Here is an 18,635-nt window from a genome sequence, read left to right as displayed (position 1 = left end):
AGCTGAATACTATTTCTGTTTTCCTATTGCAGATTTCTCAACAGTGATGTCACAAGATTGACCACATTGATCACAGTAAGACCAAAATGATAATTAATCTTTTAAGGATGTTTTGTTTTCTCCAGAATGAGAATTGTGTTGGAAAATATTTATAATTTTAAATTGTTATTCTTTCTCTCAACAGGCAATTAAATGTTTACATTTTCTATGAACCACATTTCATACTTCTAGTTATTTAAATACTAAAAATATTGCTTTAAATGATTTTAAAACATTTAAAATGAAAATTACTTTTAATATATGACTGAAATTACGTGCTTAATATTATTAATATATTTCAGTGTGAATCATAATTGGAACATCCTATTTTTTAAATTTTTGTTTTTATGGGCGCCTCGGCGGCTCAGTTGTTAAGCGTCTGTCTTGGGCTCAGGTCATGATCCCAGGGTCCTGGGATCGAGTCCCACGTTGGGCTTCCTGCTCGGCAGGAGGCCTGCTTCTCCCTCTCCCACTCCCCCTGCTTGTGTTCCTGCTCTCACTCTCTCTGTCAAATAAATAAATAAAATCTTTTAATAAATAAATAAATAAATAAATAAATAAATAAATAAATAAATAAAATTTTTGTTTTTACTAAAATGACAGAATATTTAAGGTGACTCCATATTAAGAAAAAATTTACAAAAATAAAATTACTTGAGGTTGTAATCACTTATTAAGGAAAGACTGTGAAAACAGCCTTGAAAGTATTCTTAAGCTTGCTTAAATTTTTCATTGATATTTAAATGATTTATAGAGAGTCTTCCAAATATGGAGAGTTGTTGAAAAGAGATAGTTCTCATAAGTAACTGATACTTTTCCTCTTTAATTTTAAAGTGTTAATTTCTACTATATATAAGGAAATACGTTTCTTAAAGAAAAAAACTTTATCCAAGGCCTTGATCCACTTTATTATAAGATTACTAAGTAGTAAAAATATAGCATTTTTGAAAAATTCTTTTAAATAACAGAGAAATAAATTTAGAGTAAGTTATTTACTCAATCTGTTTCTTTAATCCTGTTCTAATTGTTCATTAATTATATAAGCAGTAATTATCAGAAATGTAAACTCATGTGTAGATAATCTTTGTATTTATGTTTTAACTTTTTTTTGAAAACTGGTTTATTTTTTTAAGCTTAACATTTTTTTAGAGGCCAAAGAGGACTTTTATTGTATTTTTAAAGGCTTTATCATCAAGTATACAGATGTTCAGATGTTTATGGCATATTCATTCCTTTTCCTAAGGGATCACTTCAGCTATTTCTGATATGCAACTCTTTGCTTGTTTGTTTTTTTCTTAATCAGAACTTTATTATTCTGACTGAATAGGTTTACGACAAAATATTAACATATTTCTGTAGTAACCTTCTGTTTATCATTAAGTACTTTACAGTCAAGGAAGTTAACATTACCATTGGATGAAAAAGGTTTTTTAATTTGAAAATGCTGACTCTCACTGTACATTTTAGGGTAATATTAAGAGAGTATGTAATTGCAGTTGTTCTAAATTCAAGAATTTCAGGAAGAGAGGTAGTATCCAATATTATCTGATATAAAATAAGTTTAAGAAATATTCATTTGAGATGTTCATAAGTGACGGATAATAGAAACCCTTACTTTGTAATAATATCAGGGCTCTGAGGCCTTCTCCAGCCTCTTGAATCAAGAAAAGAGGGTAGATTTCAACACTGATTCCCTTTGAGGGGACTGTGGAGTGAGTAGTTCAAGTGTTGACCATGGGGCAGAAATAAAGTGAGGCCAGGGAAGGGGTGATACGTTCAGCGAAAATGGAGAGGTTAAGGGACTAGTCAGAAGTAGATAAGCTGATGAAATGAGATGATAAAGTACTAAGTAAAAGAGTAGAATATTGTGGCTGGGGTGGGAAAGGATATTATAGATTGTTTCAGAGCTGAAGCTGTAATGAGTTTTTGTATATTATATAATATACATCTTTTATAGTTTTTCCTTAGAAATTTTCAGAACTCGGGAGAATTTCTATTTTTCCCAAGTTATAATCCACAGAAATGTTCAAATCTTCTCACTGATCTTCCATCTTCCTGGCCATCATCAATTCCCTTGAAGTATATACATCCTCAGTTTAATCTTATTAAAGCATTCCTTTGACTGTTTCGCTTCTCTACTTGAAGATGTTTAGTGACTTCCCATTTCCTCCAAGATCAAATCTAGATATTCTAACTTGGTATTCAAGCTCCTCCTCAATTTGTAATACATTTCCCAGCCAAATATTCTATTGTTCAAGAAGAATCCTACGCTCTACCCAATGGGGACTATAAACTCCACATTGAAAATTCATTTTGGCTCTGTACTTACCTTCATGTCATTCCCTTTCCCTAGAATATTCTTTTTTGTTTAAGATTTTATTTTTAAGTAATCTCTACACCAAACATGGGGCTTGAACTCAAAACCCCAAGATTAATAGTTAAATGCTCTACCGGCTGAGTCAATCAGGCGCCCCTCCCTAGAGTATCCTTTTTCCATTTTAGGCTCTTAGTTTTTTCTGATGAACTCAGACCTCTCCTCTAATACCCTGTCCACATGTAATCAACTCTTTGAGGCTTTCCCTAAGCATCCTAATTGAAAGTGATTCTCTCTACCTAGTAGTTTGGTAATACTTTGTTAATACTTAAATTTTATTATTCCTATGTTACTGATAACATATATTCAGCCTTGTATTTTACGTATTTTAATATATATTTTCCACTGTGCTAAGCAAATGAGTATTCAGCCAATGTTTGCTGGTAATCATAAATACCCCAGAAAGAGCTAAATTAATTAGTGTCTTTAGTTTTCCTATATTAAATTTGAAATAAGAATATTAATGCCTGAATATCCAAAAGTGAACCATGGGAAGCAAGGTGGATGGGAAAGAATGTAGGTTTAAGAACTAGAGAGAGCTTGGGGCTTCTGGTGTCTCAGTTGGTTAAGCATCTGAGTCTTGATTTTAGCTCTGGTATTGATCTCAGGGTCATGAAATCCAGCCCCTCTTCAGGCTCCATGCTCAGCAGGGAGTCTGCTCAAGATTCTCTCTTTCTCCCTCTGCCTCTCCCCTCCTCACTCTTTCTCTAAAATAAATAAATAAATCTTTTTTTTTAAGGAACTAGAGAAAGTTCAAGTATTGATGCCACTTATACCAGGTATGTGACCTTCAGCAAGTCAGCCTCTTTGTGCCTCAGTATCTTCACCTGTAAAGTGATGTTACACACATTTAAAAAGGACTGCTATGCAAGATTTAAATGTAATGTTTGTTAACTTTCTTCCCTCTTACTTAACTTTATATATGATTCCTTTACACATACATGAAGGGGCATGAAATCAGGTGTAAAGATCAGGGATATACTGCAAACATCCAAATTTACCTTACTCATACATTGTGGCCCTTTGGTCTATAAGTTTCAGTAAATAAATTTCTACTTTCCATATTACATATATTATGATAACTTAATTGACATATGAATTCCAGCCAGGAGGCTGATTAGATCTTTTGATATGTTGTGCTTTTATTTAGAGAAAAAGACCTCACTAGAATACTAACATCTTAAAAGGCTAGAATGCACTTTAAAATGGTTCAGGTTGTGCTACATTCCCCTTATACAACAGATGAGAAAACCAAGGTCCAGAGAGTTTGAAGGGAGGCAATATGTGTAATGGTTAAGAAGATGAACTGAGGTCAAAAAACCTTTGTTTACGTGTTGTGATCTTGATCCAATTACATAGTCTAAGATCCATTTTTTTCTCTCTAAAGCAGAGATAATATTTATATCTCTAAGAGTGCTGTGAATTTTAATTAACACCAGGCTTATAAAGTATAGCACAGAGGCTGATACATACTAAATTCTTTTGACCCCTCATCATAGTCATATCATCACCTGTAAAGTTCCTTTTCTCAAGTCACATAGTGTGAGATCTTAGCCTAACCTGATTTTGCTTTATTCCACCATAATTTTTAGTATTGTTTTGTGATCACATCTACTTGATTAAATTTCATCATGGGGATGCTGGTGGCTCATTCATTTAAAGCATCTGCTTTTGGCTCAGGTCCATGATCCCTGGGTCCTGGGATTGGGTCCTGGGATCAAACCCTGTGTGTCGGGCGCCCTGCCTAGTGGGGAGCCTGCTTCTCCCTCTCTGTCTCCCTCTCCCCCTGCTTGTGCTCTCTTGCATGCTGTCTCTCTCAAATAAATAAATAAAACCCTTAAGAAATAAATAAATAAATAAATAAATAAATAAAATAAAAATCTCTAGACAGCATTTATAGGCATAAAATAAAATAACATAGATTTTTTTTCCTTCTCAAATCTTTCCAGGTTCTTTGTCTTTGAGAGTATTCATGCAGTTTCACTTACATGCAATTTTGTTAATACGTGATTTCATTAATACATTAGCTATATTTTTAAATATTCTGATTTATCCTTTTACTACATATTTTAATAATCTGCTACAAAGCAACTTTTAAAATAAAATGGCCTTTTCTGGTTTTGCTTTGTTTTTTGTTTTTAAAGAGAGAGAGGGAGATCACTCACACCTGTGCGTGAGTAGGGGGAGGGGCAGAGGGACAGGGAGAGAGAATCTTAAGCAGGCTCCATGCCCAGTGTGGAGCCTGATGAGGGCTGATCTTACAACCCTGAGATTGTGACCTGAGCTGAAATCAAGAGTTGGATGCTTAACCGACTGAGCCACCCAGGCACCCCAAGACTTCTGTTTTTGTTAATATTCCTTTTTCCCTTTGTACTTTTATAATAAATTTCACTTAAATTTTTTAGAGACTAATCTCTACCAACAGAAATATTTCATTTAAAAGTTGAAATTTAGGGGTGCCTGGGTGGCTCAGTTGGTTAAGCGGCTGCCTTCAGCTCGGGTCATGATCTCAGGGTCCTGGGATCGAGTCCTGCATCGTGTTCCCTGCTCCATGGGAAGCCTGTTTCTCCCTCTCCCTCTGCCACTCCCCCTGCTTTTGCTCTCCCACTCTCTCTCTGTCAAATAAGTAAATAAATAAATCTTAAAAAATAAATAAAAATTGAAGTTTAGAAGGAATTATTAGATATTTTACAATGTACACACTACTAGAAATATTGGCAGTAGATAGCAAATTTAAAATGTCAGCTATCTACCACAGATAAGATATAACCAAGTGTCATAGTGACTGGAAGTTGTCCCTTAATGTTGATTTTCCCTGTCTACTAATATTTTCCTAGCACGTCAATACCTGGAATAAATATTTCCCAGCTTCCCTTGCATCTAGATGTGGTCATGGGACTAAGTTTTGGCTAGAGATAAATAAGCAGGACTGTGTACAACTTAAAGGAAGGGTTGCATTCCCTCTTTTTTTTTCCCCTTCTTCCTTGCTGGCTATAATGTGGACATGATAATTGGAAATGAGTGGAAAACCCAAACAAGAATGGGCAAAGCAATAAAAGAGAAAGTCTCTAATATCTTAAGGATGTTACCTTGTCCATGTCTACACTGGTGTCTTCATCTGGACTTCCTTGATATGACAGAGATAAACTTATTTTTTTGTAAGCCACTGGTTTCAGGTTTTCTGTTACTCATGCCTAAAATTAATTCTGACACACCAAAATAATTTGACAAAGAAATTTATGCCATTGTTAAAATGTCTTCAGTTTGTTTATATTTCATTTACTTTTACTAAACTCTGCTGTCACTTTTGATAGCTTGGATTTTAGGAGAAAAATAGGAAAGGGAATGATTCACTGTGTCTAGGAGAGGAAACTAAATAAAATCTTTACAGAGAAGGATGACATCTGGTCTAGAATTTTGAAGTATGAATTAGAAGAAAACATTAATTCCAAAAGATACATGCACCCCTTTGTTAATGCAGCATTATTTATAATAGCCAAGATATGGAAGCAATCTAAGTGTCCATTGATAGATGAATGGTAAAGAAGATGTGGTAAATGTGTAAATATATGTGTATGTACACACACACACACACACACACACAGAAGAATATTATGCACCCATAAAAAGGATGAGATCACTCCATTTGTGACAACATGGATAGACCTAGAGGGCATTATTCTAAGTGAAATAAGTCAGATTGAGAAAGACAAATACCATATAATTTCATTCATATGTGTAAAGCACTCATGCGAAAAAATAAAACGAGTAAACAAAGAAAAAAGCATAATCAGACCTATAAATACAGAGAACAAACTGATGTTTGCCAGAGGGGAGGGAGATGGGGGGATGGGCAAAATGTGTGAAAGGTGGTATGAGATACGGGCTTCCAATTATGGAATGAATAAGTCACAGGAATAAAAGGCACAGCATAAGAACTATAGCCAATGATGTTATAATAGTGTTTTATGGTGACAGATGGTAGCTACACTTGTGGTGAGCATAGCATAATGTATAAACTTGTTGAATCACTATGTTGTACACCTAAAACTAATATAATATTTTGTGTCAACTATGCTCAAATAAAAACAGTTTTTTTTTTAAAGGAAGAGAATCCAGAAAGAGGAAATAGGCATATAGATTTGGAAAGAACATATGTTCCAGGACACGCAAATATTTTGGTCCAATACTGTTGAAATATAAAATTTGAGGAAGTAAATGAGCCTAAAGTTTAGATCTTGTAGGAGTTTACTTACCAAGAAGTTTGGTAAGTGCCAGGTACCTAGCAAAGAGTTCTTTTAATATTATGTATATTTTTTCTTTTTATTCTTATTTTTTCATGGTTTTTCCATTAAATATTCTAAAAATAAATATATTTTCTATATGTTGAGAAAGGAAGAACAAAACTAATATTTATTTATTCACTGTTTTTTAAGATGGTAGGTGCTTTCTATTTGAGCCTTTATTACAGTTTACAGATGACTGAACTGAGACTCAGAAAGGTCAAGTGTCTTTCCTAGTGTGTTCAATTGATAGATAAGTGGTTATTTGCAAAGTAGAGAAATTAGCCATTTCCAGAAGTCTACCATGTATTAACTGACCTTTATTTTTCTACTTTTTAAATATCAAAAGCAGATGTATATATTTGGATAAAAGACCCTACCCCCTTAATGCATCTCCAGCAAAAGTTGCACCATTATACCATTAATGGAGCTAAAAGCATGCATGGTGTTCTGGGTGAGTGACTGCAGATATAAATGATACTATGCTGCAGAGACCCAACTAAACTTCTTTGAACAAGTGAAAGTGTACTACAAGGCTCATTTGGTTTAAAAATTAGTTCTTACCTAAAAATTCTAAATGAGCTACTGTTCAATAAATATGCCTAAAAAAAGAAAAAGACAGTTATCTTAACATAGTCTAGAAATAAATTATAGAAGCATGAGAGAATATAAAGGAAAAAAGTTTTCTACTTTGGTGTTTTTTTGCTGTAGTGAGTCTAGCAGGTACCTAGACTAGGTAAATGTTTTCTGAATTAAAGTGACTTGAAATTTTATTTTGTTAGTACATCATTCTCTTCTCTCACACTTTCTAGAACACCAATGCAGACTTCCAGATGTTAGTCAGGGAGTAGAAAAGATACAAATATAATCTGCAAAAACTGTTCCAGAGATGAGAGGAAGATTGTTATAGACTGAGTTATGGAATTACGAAGTTTGATTATTATTTTGCTATAAATATACAAAGGAAAAACTGTAGAAGAGGAAAGGTTTTGATAAAAATGGAAAATTCTTATTGTATAACATCAAAAAAGCACCTAAGTTAGCATGTCATAGATGTTAAAAAAAAAAATGTTTAACTAGGGGCACCTTGATGGCTTATTTGTTGAGTCTGACTCTGTTCTGGCTTGGGTTATGATCTCAGGGTTGTGGGATCAAGCCCTGTGTCAGGCTCCACACTCAGCACAGAGTCTGCTTGGGATTCTCTCCCTTTTTCTTCCTCTCCTCATGTGCTCTCTCTCTCTCAAATAGATAAATCTTTTTTAAGTTTAGTACAAATATTACTGATTCTGTTTTATGTGAATGCTTTTTTGCAAGCACACATTTTAAAAATATTACATCAATAGGTATATTTCCATCATAATATAAGAGTGCAAGTAAACTTTTCCATATGCAAAGTATGCCATCTATTTTATGAATATCATATCTAGTGTTTACAATCTTATTCTCCAATTTGTTTTTGTCTGAGGAAAAACTACTTACCTTTCATTCATAAAATTCTTTTTATTACCCCTATTACTAAATATTTCTGGGTGTCTTTTTTTTTTTACTCTAGTTCTTCCATATTTTTAGTGTCAAACTTATAGAAATGAAATTTTAGAAAACTTGCACAGGTGACAGTAAACTCAAATGTCACAGCTCCCCTCAAACGATACCTCTTCCATAAAACCTCTGGATTCCCTTGCAGTTGGAATTAAGATTCCCATCATTTCTGCCTTTCTCATATTTGTTATATCTCTCATAGCATTGTTCTTCAACGCTGCCTTGGACCTGAGTATGTAGATATATTCTCTGTGGAGAGTGGGTGTGCTACAATAATTTACAAATGTTAATATAAAAGAAATTAATACAGACATATTCTTTTATCACCTGGGATGCTTACCTTATAACCAATTACTACTGTGTACTTTCAGGACTATGATTGTGTTTAATTATGTCAGTCTAATAAGAAAATAACAAAAATAGATTTGACATGTACAAGTGGCTCATCTGTACCAAGTGAAGGCCAGATGACATCAGAGGGAACTAAATTAAAGCTTTGTAGTAGTTTGAGTAGAAAGAAATGGTGGCAGTATTAAATTGTTCAGGGAACACTAGATTATTAGATAAGCACGCCAAACTCAAATGTAACTGGAAAATAATGGGGAAGTTAGCAATCAGTACCATATTCCATCATGTTGAGTACAATGATTTCATTTTAGCAAAAACATCATATGGTAACAATTTGAAATCTGTTAGTTTTGTGACTTTGGGGAGGAGGGTGAGAGATGGAGAAAGCATGTGCAAATGGGGTGGGGGGATGGGCAGAGACAGAGGGAGAGAGAGAGAATCTTAAGTAGGCTCCATGCCCAGTGTGGACTGGACCCTGACTGGTTGCTCAGTCTCATGACCCTGAGGTCATGACATGAGCCAAAATCAAGAGTTGGATGCTTAACCAACTGGGCCACCCAGGCATCCCTAGTTTGGTAGTTTTTATGTGCATACTTTATAAATTTGTTTTGGTAGTATGTTGAATCAGATCTAATAGCAGGAAGAGTTTATCCGTATCCATAGTTTTAGTTTTCTATGTATTTTGGTAACATAATTTAATTTCAATCTACCCATATGTTCAGAAGATATTTTTTCTCTATTTGTAAGGGTCTATACATACGTTTCAGAAACATTCTTATAAAGCTCTTACCTGCCTTATGAGATGAGTTGTGTGTTTGGCTCCTTCACCTGTTAGACTTTAAAGTCCTTAACCATCTAATAAAGGCATAGATTATGTTTTATTCATTCTTGCAATTCCCTTAGAGTCTGTTAGAATGCTTTGTATCCAATAGTGGCACAGCAGAAATTTATTCAATAAACTGTCTGGTGCTGGTGTGTCTCTTAGTATGATAATGTCAGGATGAACCAGAACGGATAAATACATAGAAAACATACAGAGAATATATAATTTAACGATTTGAAATTCATACAGGTTAGTAAATTCTTTTTTTAAATTAAATATCCCCTAGGGTTTTGATCACTTACCATGTTGTATGAATTACTTGGAATTGATAAAGGATCAGTAGGTTGGTAGGGGGAAAATGAAAGATCACATGGCAGGCTAGAACTGAATGTGGAGATGTAACCACAGTGCTTCAGGGAGCAAGATGGTGCATGATTGCAAAAATGTAGTTTTATTTTTATTTAGTTAGGGCAGCTTGAGAGCATTGGTTTCCCAAGGAAGAGGAGGCACAAGAGAATGGAATGGAAAGGGAAATGTGAAGTCACTAGAGATGCCATCTTCCACTTCTGGGGTACTGCCTGAAGTCACAGTGCCTAGGGAGTGTTCTCTTTAGCTTAGGTGGAATTAAAATTGGCATAAATTTTAAATCCTCTAGAGTAATATAGTAAGTACATACTCTACTTTCTAAATCTGTTATATTTTTGCATGATGTTGCCACAACATAGAGTTTAGTTATCTTACTAACTTCTTAAATATCTTCCCATTTCCTACTTAAATTGAATTACCTGTTTCCTAAATTTCAAAGCCATTCAAAGTTAGCTTTGTCCTATCTATGTAACTTTCCAACACACAGATTTTTTTCTAGTCAGGACATTCTTTTTTTTTTTTTTTAGAACATTCTTTAAAAAAAAAGATTTATTTATTTTAATGAGAGAAAGAGAGAGAGAGGAGAGAGCACAGGGAGCGAGGGGCAGAGGGGGATGGAGAGAGAGAATCTCAAGCTGACTCCCCTCTGAGCACAGAGCCCAACACAGGGCTCGATCCCATGACCCTGAGATCATGACCTGATCTGAAACCAAGAGTCAGATGCTCAACCTACCAAGCCACCCAAGGGCCCCTAGTCAGGACTTTCTTATAACCAGAACATAGAGTGATGATTTTGTCTGTGTGTCTTTTTCCATACATCATTTCCTTTGCTTGAAGTGTTGTTACCTCTTTATCCAGTGCCAATTTATTCTAAGAATGGTCTTGTAGTCTTTTATGACAACTGTGACCTTAACTGAGCTCCCTTTTCTTCTCAGCATTTTATCTTTATTTCCTATTCACAGACTTTTAAATTTTAGAATCCTTGTTTGCAATTCTGTATGTGAGATTGGTACCTTGCTACCCCACAGCACTAAAATCAACATGTCTAAAGTCGAACATATTCTCTTCCAATTTCCCAGAAACCTTTTCCTCTTCGTATGTTTCCTGTTATTGGTCGATGATATCAACATCCACTCAGCCACCCAAGCCAGAAATATTAGTTATCTTTAACTACTTCTTCAAAAATTCTCATCTGGTCTGATATCAGATCACTGCATGCAGTGTAATAATAAGAGCCAATGCTTATGGAGTGCTTGCTGTATGCCAGGTACTAAATAAGAATTTGATTTGTAGTAACTCATTCAATCTTCCTAACAACTTTATTTATCACTCCTGTTTTATGTAAGAAAGACATGTATTTGCTAATGCAAGCACACACCACCACTATGAAGCTGTCCATCCAAATGAAAACAAAAGAAAAATTATTGAATACGATCAAGACTAATTTATAAGAAATAATAAGGATAGAGGGACATATTAAATGATACCAGGAGATAAAATTAGGAAAGTCCATACTGGGAAACTCTAGAAGACAGAAGACCTATTTTCTTCAACTAAAAATATTAATGGCATGGGGATGTGGTGGGAGCAGTTACAGATTACAAGAGACTTGAGGGACATATCAGCCTATTCTAATGTATATGTCATATTTGAGTCCAAACTCAAACAGTTTAAAAATATTATCTAAGACACAGAAATGTGTATACTAATTCAATATTTAATATTAAGGAATTGTTAGAAAGTATTGGAGCTATGATAGTAGTGTTGGGCTGTTTAGGTAAAAAGCACAGGTCTATACTTAAAGGCATAAGCATCTATGTCAGAGGCTTGAGAAAAAAAAACTGCTTTCACCAATCACTTTTTTTTACTTGGTCTCTGATTAAAGGGGTGACAAAACATTTAGTTCAATACCATTTATTAGACATAAAGTATGATTTGTGATTTTACTAATGCACAATTCTACAGAAAAATTCACTATTATATCATGTTTTCTCAATATTCAGTGTTTGTTTTATAGAAATATGGGTAGTTGAGGGAATAAAAACTAATATTTCTAGAACTTCTGTAAAAACAATGATGATGATAGTCAACAGTTGAGTGCTTAATTATGTACCAGGCACCCTTTCATGAGTTTATTGTTTTAACTTATTTCATCCTCCTAACTTCATGAAGGTGGTATTGTTATTATCCTCATTTTATAGAAGGGAAACAAGCTATAGAGAGGTTAAACAATTCACCCAGAGTTACGTTGTTATTAATCAGTGAAGTTCAGAGTTAAAGCACATTCAGTTGGACATGGATCCTTGTGTCTTTACTATACTACACTGCTCTCTTTTTGCCATGGTGCTATTAATATTTATCTCATTTACTTCATTTATTTGGGAATATCTTAATTTCTCCCTCATTTTTTTAAAACTTAGTTTTTTATTTATTTTTATTTTTTATTTTTTTTAAAGATTTTATTTATTTGAGAGAGCGAGAATGAGAGAGAGAGAGAGCACATGAGAGGGAGGAGGGTCAGAGGGAGAAGCAGACTCCCCGCTGAGCAGCAGGAAGCCCGATGCGGGACTCGATCCCGGGACTCCAGGATCATGACCTGAGCCGAAGGCAGTCGCCTAACCAACTGAGCCACCCAGGCACCCATCTCCCTCATTTTTAACATATAGTTTTGCCAGATATAGACTCCTTAGTTGATAATTGTTTTTCTTTAGCACTTTAAATATGTCATCGCAACTGCCTCTGTCCTCCATGCTTTCTGATGAGAATTGGCTGTTAATTTTATTGAGGATTCCTTTTAAATGATGAGTTGCTTTTCTCTTGCTGCCTTCAAGATTCTGTTTTTCTCTTTGTCTTTAAAGAGCTTGACTATGTGTCTCAGTGTGATTCTCTCTGTGTTTATCCTTTTTGGAGTGCATTGATCTCTTTGGATGTCTAGATTCATGTTTTTTTTCCCAAATTTGGGAAGTTTTCAGTCATTATTTCTTCAAATATTTTTCTCCTCCTTTTTCTCTTCTCCTTTTGAGAAACCCATAATACATCTGTTCACTTCTCCATACTTTTTTCTTTCTGTTCCTCAGACTAGATAATCTGAATTGACCCATCTTCAAGTCTGTTGGTTCTTTCTTATGTCTCTTCAATCTGCTTTGAACCCTTCTAGTGACTTTTTCATTTCACTTATTGTACTTTTTAGCTCCAGCATTTTTATTTAGTTCCTCTTTATAATTTCTTTGTCTTTACTGATAGTCTCATTTTGTTTATATATTATTTTCCTGGTTTCCTTTTGTTCTTTGTCCTTGGTTTTCATTAGCTCTTTGAACATATTTAAGATGGAAATTTGTTGCTAGTAGACCTGCCCTAAAAGAAATGATAAAAGGAGTTCTTAATGCTGAAATGAAAGGACATAGACAGTAACTAAGAGCCATATGAAGAAATAGAAAAACTCTAATAAAGGTAACTACATAGGTAAATATATAGGGAACATGGTGCTTTGAAGGAAAAAAAAATAGAAGGTCAATGTAGCTAGAATACAGAGAACAAGGATTATGGTTTGAGATTAACAACCATAAGATAAAGGGCATTGTAGAATAGGATAAGGTGTTTTTTCTCCCTTTACCTTAAGAGCAATGAGAAATGTTTGAAGTGTAAATTCAAGTTTGAATTGTCAACAACCCAATTTCAGTTGAGGCTTACAGAGGTTGAGCAACTCACGTAAGGTCATACAGTGATCAAGAGGTAGAACAAGGATCATAATCCAGGAATGTCTTGATCTAATATCTTGACTACTGTATTTCTTACAAATATAAATTTAAGAAATATTCAAGAAATTATAACTTGAAATTTCTGTGACCTAAAATTGTTCATTATTATTTCAGCAGATGATAACAAAATGCCAACTATGTTTGAGGGATGTGATTTTACTTGTTCCAAATGCAGTCATGGTCATATCAAATTTTTTTTTAGCTCTGCTTGAGACCTGTTGCTCCTCAGTAAACAGATGAACCCATGATACTCAATAGTGATGATTAGAACAAACATATATTTGATCTCTTCCTATGATTTCTTCCACTTTCAACTCCTGTCCTCTAAGGGAGAATTAACAATGAAGGCTAATTGTGTGCCAGACAGTTTCCAAGTATCATTTTATTTTAAACTTACTGATATTAAGTAACTATTCCAAGTGGACATAATTAGTAATTGGTATAACTGGGATTCAAATTCATACTTCTTTAAAGTCAATGATGTACTCAAAGATTCTGCCTGAGAAACTATTCCCTAGAAAGGAATTGTGAGCCATTCATTCATTCAATCAGTATATTATGTGCTTCACATTCCGTCACTTATTTATTCATTTAACAAACATTTGTGGAGCACTGACTTACATGCTTCCACTGTCTAGCTATTGTAGATATTGTGGTCAGTAAGACAAATTTCCTTCTCTTTACTTTTATCAAGTTTACTTTCTAGTAAGAGAGCAGAAGTAAATAAATACATAAAATATTTTTAATAATTGATAAGATCTCCTAAGGAGGGTGAAAACTAAGGAAAATGTGACAGCACATATATGGGGCAGAGTAGAATTGAGGGCAGTATACTTATAAAAGTTGGGGAAGGCCTCTGTAAGGGGGCAACACTCATATTGAGAAATCATCACCAGAAGAAGCCAGCCATGTAAGGATCTGAGGAAATAGGAATCACAGTGCTGAGGCTAGGATACTGTAAACTGGGGAGTAGAGGTAGGCAGATGTCATCAAAACTAGTTAGAACTTTTTTCCAGTGTGAAGAGAAGCCACTGGAAGTCTTTATGGTTGGTGTTGGATTTTATTTTCCTCCATCTCATGTTTAATTTGAAAATGTTCCACATTCAACTTTTCTCCTACTGGAGGCTTTTAAGGAGGAAGCCATGTCTAGTACATGGGTGGCTTTAAAGCAATATTATAAATTCTTTATGATTTATATTTTTGGAGGTACTCTGTTTTCTTATTTTTTTTTTAAGATTTTATTTATTTATTTGAGAGAGAGAGAATGAGAGATAGAAAGCACGAGAGGGAAGAGAGTCAGAGGGAGAAGCAGACTCCCTGCCGAGCAGGAAGCCCAATGTGGGACTCGATCCCGGGACTCCAGGATCATGACCCGAGCCGAAGGCAGTCACTTAACCAACTGAGCCACCCAGGCGCCCCTATTTTCTTATTCTTAAATTATATATACCATTGCTATCAGAATTAAGAAATTTCCATCATCTTAAAAAGAAATTCATGGATATGCATTATTCCTTGACTCTAAACATTACATTGTACCTTTTGAATTACTTAGTAAATTTCCAAAGATGGAAAATATATTGTTTCTCGTCTTTTTAGGAGTTTAGGATCTAGTGAAGAAACAGATACACAAACCAGTCATTATAGATGTAGTAGATCCCATCATAGAGGTATATATACAATGTTTTTGGAATATGGAAAGAATGGTGTGATCCCTGAGGGTGGGAAAGGCCTTACCAAAAATTTTCATTCTATAGAGATTTCCCATTATGCTTTTTGAAGCATAGTAGGGGCTAGGTATCACTATTTGAACAGTGATGTTTAATGCTACAAAAAGTCTTTAGAAAGTTTATGATTTCCAGCTATATAGCAAAATAAATAAGTGGTACCTGATTTCGTATATATGAGAAAGTCGAATTTCTTTTCTCAGTGGAGGGTGAAAAAGCATTAAGGGTGTTCTTTCTTACTGCTGCCCTTTCCCCCTTCTTGTTTTTTCTCATCCTTTATCCTCCATTTTTATGTGTACATGAGGTGGGAAGAAAATGAAATGTTATAAGTTTTGAAGGGAGGTATGCTATTTGCGGGAGCAGGTGTAATTATAAAAAGGGAATTTATTTATTTTTGAGCTGGTGAAAGCCTCTTCTGATGGTCCTCAACTGAGAGCTTAGATCTTTTCCCCGCTCAAAATCCCAGTTAGATATATAATGTTTCCTATCATAATATTAAGCAGGCACTCTCAGAAATAAACCTGTGAGAGTGATAGGAGATTAATGTCAGTATAATTGGAATGAGCGACATGACACTAGCGAAGAAAACTATGTGCTTTATAAGTCTGTTGGTCAAGAATCAGAGGAAGGATTCCTAGAAAATAAAATTGTATGAAACCTAGGCAGATGCCCAAAGAGAAAGTACAAATTTACAAATGCAGAGTACCAGCATGTCAGGATATGAAGAGAAATGAAAGCAGCAAAATGTAATTTAGAACATAAGTATGGAGAGAATTGAAGGGACTGAAGGAGGGGGTGTTATTTCCTCCTTAGCAGTTAAGTATTCAGTCAAAAAAGAGTGTCGTGTTGTACAGAGTGAATATAAAAAGAAAAGATAAAAGAAAAACACAGCAGAATTTCAAGAAAGGATAGCCAGCCTTTATATGATAAAAAAATGACCTTTAAAGTTAATTGCACCAGAGTAATTACCCCTGAAACCAGCATCTTCCAATAGAAAATGATTTTTAATGTAGAAAAAAATTCATGAGACTGAGGAAGAGGACAATAGGTAGCTTGAACATAAATATTTAGTTTGGCTAATTGCTGAAGGCCCACTGATTTGATAGAAAAATGCATTTTAAGAAAACAAGCAAAGAAATAGGAGAGGGATGAATAGCAACAAAATTCTGGAAGCTGGAGAGTGGACAGATGAGTAGTAACCAATTTAGAAGAGTGAGAGAACTGAATAATCAGCTGACAATGAGGAGAGCTGGGAAGAAATGCAAGAATGAAACCCTTGAGGACTCGGGAATGATCAACTTGAAGTATCTCTGGAAGAGGCGGCAACAGTGGTGGGGGACAATTTATAGGTACAGGTGAATCTTTAGAGACAAAGACTGTATGAAAATGTAAAATGTTTATTAAACATTCATTAAACACAAAAGTCCAGGGCACCTGGGTGGCTCAGTCGGTTAAGCATTTAAGTGTCTGCCTTTGGCTCGGGTCATGATGCCAGGGTCCTGGGATCAAGCCCCACATTGGGCTCCCTGCTCAGTGGAGAGCCTGCTTCTCCCTCTGCCTCTGCTCCCCCTGCTGTGCTTGCTCTCTCCCTCTCTATCTCTCTGTGTCAAATAAATAAATAAAATCTTTTTAAAAAATAAATAAACATAAAAAGTCTGTTTAACCAGTTTTATTCCTCAGATCTCCTGTACTTAACACAGTTGGATGCCTCCTTCATTCAGTAGAAGACTGGAGGTATGATCTCACTGATACAAGGAATTCTTAATCTCAGGAAACAAACTGAGGGTTGCTGGAGTGGTGGGGGGTGGGAGGGATGGGGTGGCTGGGTGATAGACATTGGGGAGGGTATGTGCTATGGTGAGTGTTGTGAATTGCATAAGACTGTTCAGACCTGTACCTCTGAAACAAATAATACATTATATGTTAAAAAACAAGAGAAGAAGATAGCAGGAAGGGAAAAATGAAGAGGGGGAAGTCGGAGGGGGAGACGAACCATGAGAGACTATGGACTCTGAGAAATAAACTGAGGGTTCTAGAGGGGAGGGGGAGGGGGGTGGGATGATGGGTTAGCCTGGTGATGGGTATTAAAGAGGGCACGTATTGAATAGAACACTGGGTGTTATATGCAAACAATGAATCATGGAACACTACATCAAAAACTAATGATGTAATCTATGGTGATTAACATAACATAATAAAATAAAATTTAAAAAAAGAAGACTGGAGGTTTATCCTCTGTAGTGGATGAAATTGAGCATCTTTGGACTTTAAGTAAATCAAACACCTTTGTGGACAAGGGCATCAAAGGAGAATGGGGTTTGAGTGAAGGCTTATTATATACTGAATATTGTGGTGTCCCAGTCAACTTTGCTAACTTGGCTTTTACAGAAAAACCTAAGGATAAAAACATCAAAGGGATTCCCAAGTGAAATGGCTTAGCCAGATGAAATCCACAGTTGACAAGCCTCATACAAGTTGACAAAATTTCCAATTGAGTTTTTAATGTTCCATTCTATAATATGAGTGGATATGTAAGTGTCATCAGACATTTGAGGAAAGCCTATATTAGAAATAACAAAGACCTTAAGTAGAAAAAAAAAATAGAGGAAACAGAGACTCTACAAGAGGAAGAAAAATAATTGGTACAATTAATATCTTTAGAGAAGTAAGAGAAAACGATGTGATGTGTCCATGTCACAAGAGTTTGCTATAAAAAATGAGTGGGCCAAAACCAGAAAGCTCTTAGAAATTAAAATATCAAATGAAAAGCGTATTTAGAAGGATTAGAAGATAACATTGAGGCCATCTCATAAAAAATAGATAAGAGGAAGTAGAAAACAGGAGAGAAATCATTGTAGGACCAAGACAGAAGGTATAATCTGAATTGTAGGAGAGAAATGTGTATTACTCAAGTATTTATATACAATATATATTGTTTATATATAGAGGGAGGGAGGGAGAGATGGAGGAAGGGAGTAAGAGAAGGAAAAATTGAGGGAGGATATATGTAATAAGTAATTATAAATTTTTTGCCCTCATACAAAAGACCTTTTGCATTTTTTAAATGTTCTTAACCCTGGTATACTTCTCTTTTCTCATTGGAAAAGAACTTGATCAAGTCCTATCTGCTTTTTTTTTTTAAAGCTTTTTATTGAGGTGAAATTCATATGACATAAAATTTACCATTTAAAACTGAATAATTTAGTGCATTCATCATGTTGTATACTGTCTCTATGAATTTACCTTTTTAAGATTTAATATAGATGGAATAGTATATAATATGAAGGCTTCCTATATGTTTCTGGCTTCATTCAGTTGTTTTGGAGGTTCATCTACCTTGTAGTGGGGATTACTATTTCATTCTTATTTGTATCTGAATAA

The 18,635-nt window shown here is 34.9% G+C and overlaps 1 protein-coding gene across 17 annotated transcripts in view; it reads left to right on the top strand.

Moving 5' to 3' along the window:
- Positions 1-18,635, top strand: part of BAZ2B (bromodomain adjacent to zinc finger domain 2B) — a 308,079-nt gene that overhangs the window by 78,865 nt on the left and 210,579 nt on the right. For all 17 annotated transcript variants that reach the window (XM_027589756.1, XM_027589755.1, XM_027589752.1 and 14 more), the window contains exon 2: positions 33-75. The gene's annotated coding sequence lies outside the window, so the exon portion shown is untranslated. The remainder of the gene's footprint in view (positions 1-32; positions 76-18,635) is intronic.

The sequence above is a fragment of the Zalophus californianus genome, chromosome 3 (assembly GCF_009762305.2).
Source record: "Zalophus californianus isolate mZalCal1 chromosome 3, mZalCal1.pri.v2, whole genome shotgun sequence".
In the NCBI taxonomy this organism is placed as follows: Eukaryota; Metazoa; Chordata; class Mammalia; order Carnivora; family Otariidae; genus Zalophus; species Zalophus californianus.
Note: the sequence above shows the minus strand (reverse complement) of the source record. Positions and strands in the feature narration are given on the sequence as shown.